The following is a 2357-nucleotide window of genomic DNA, read 5'->3' as shown; positions in this document are numbered from 1 at the left end:
TTTTCACATCCATTTGGTGTATTTGCAGGTTTCTAATAGCTGCAATAGCAAGCACCAATCTAATGGATGTTATTCGCGTTACTGGCGAATATGTATCAAAGTAGTCTAGACCTTCCTTTTGTCTATATCCTTTGATCACAAGCCTTGCCTTGTATTTTTCAATACTGCCATCGGCTTTCAWCTTTTTCTTAAAGATCCAACGGTAACCAAGTGGCTTGCAACCTGCAGGTAGATCCACTAGTTCCCACGTGTGGTTTTGTAAGATAGAATCTATCTCACTCTTAATGGCTTCTTTCCATTAAGGCCCCTCAGAAGAAGTAACTGCCTCACGATAGGTGTTGGGTTCATTTTCCACTACATAGGTGAGAAAATCGGAACCAAATGTTTTTTCAACTCTAGCCCTTTTACTTCTTCTGGGTTCTGTCTCTTCTTCCTCATTTTGGTTTTGTTCATCCTCTCGAACAGCTTCCTTATCCATTGGAGATGAAGTTTCACCATCCATTGAGGACGGACCTTCACCCTCCTTGTTCAAACAAGGAAACACATTATCAAAGAATGTAGCATTCCTTGATTCCATTATTGTGTTGTTGTGTATCTCAGGATTCTTGGATTCATGCACAACAAATCGATAAGCACTACTATTTTGTGCATATCCAATGAATACACAATCCACTATTTTTGGACCCAGCTTTTGCACCTTAAGTGGTGGCACCATAACTTTGGCTAAGCACCCCCCACACTCGTAAGTACTTGTATGCAGGCTTCTTTCCTCTCCAAAGTTCATAGGGTGTTTCATCCTTTTCCTTGCGGGGTATCTTATTCAAAAGATAGTTAGTTGACAAAATAGCCTCCCTCCACATGTTCTGACTCACACCAGAACTAACCAACATAGTACTAACCATCTCTTTCAAGGTACGGTTCTTTCTCTCAGCAATACCATTTTGTTGAGGTGAATAGGGTGCCGTGAATTCATGACGAATTCCATTTTGACAACAAAATTCAGCAAAAGGCGAAACGTATTCACCTCCCCTATCACTTCTAACCACTTTGATCTTCTTATTGAGTTGATTTTCAACTTCAGATTTTTACAAGACGAACTTGTCTATTGCTTCATCTTTACTCTTGAGTAAATATATATAGCAATATTTCGTGCTATCATCGATGAATGTGATGAAATATTTGTTCCCACCTCTAGTAGGAATCGATTTTAAATCACACACATCGGTGCGAATTAAATCAAGAGGTTCGGTTTTTCTTTCAACCGTTTGGAAATATGTTCTAGTTAGTTTGGCTTCAACACATGTGGGGCATTTGTGATTTGAGTCAATGTCAAATTTTGGTATGTAATTTAAGTTAACTAAACGACGAATAGAATTATAATTTACATGTCCTAAATGACCATGCCAAATATCAGAAAACTCAAACATATAAGTAGAACTAGTACTTGCTCCATTCATCTTATTAGTGACCATTACAGACATTTTAAACATACCATTCAAGGCATAGCCTTTACCAACAAACATACCACTTTTGGACAAAACAAACTTGTCCGACTCAAACACAAGCTTAAAACCAAACTTATTCAACAACCAACCCGACACAAGGTTCTTATGCAGCTCCGGAACATACAAAACATCCTTCAGCTTCAACTCTTTCCTCGATGTCATTTTCAGAACAACATCTCCAACGCCCTTGATGTCTGCGGTGGCGGCATTCCCCATGAACAACTTTTGACCATTATCAACATCCTTGTAGGTGTTGAAGTTGCTTTTGTCATGACACACATGACGAGTAGCTCCGGTATCAACCCACCATTGTCTCGAATTCGTATCCAACAGATTCGCCTCCGAAACCATAGCCGTGAGATCCGTAATCATGGCCACCAAATCATCATCATCATTCATCATGTTCGCTTGACGGTTATCATCCCGTTTCGGTTGCTTGCACTAAGAAGCTTTGTGACCCTATTGGCCACAGTTATAGCACTTGAACATCTTCTTCTTGAAAGTTCTAGCTTTTGGCCCAAGGTTCTTAGCTTTTCCTTTCCCTTTGTCGGCTCCCTTGTTCTTGTTTTTGGAGGATTGACCAACTTCCACCACATTAGCTTTGGTAGAATCGGCACCATAACCATTCTTCAAAGCCACTAGATTGTCTTCTTCAATACGAAGACGCACCACAAGATCCTCCACTGACATCTCCTTTCGCTTATGCTTAAGGTAGTTCTTGAAGTCTATCCAAGCAGGAGGTAGCTTCTCAATCTTCGCTGCAACTTGGAATGTCTCACTAAGAACCATCCCTTCGGCAAGAACATCATGCACAATAACTTGAAGATCTTGAACTTGACTCATCACAGTTTT

Source organism: Cynara cardunculus (assembly GCF_001531365.2).
Source record: "Cynara cardunculus var. scolymus isolate 2C chromosome LG 3, CcrdV1, whole genome shotgun sequence".
Lineage (NCBI taxonomy): Eukaryota > Viridiplantae > Streptophyta > Magnoliopsida > Asterales > Asteraceae > Cynara > Cynara cardunculus.
Note: the sequence above shows the minus strand (reverse complement) of the source record.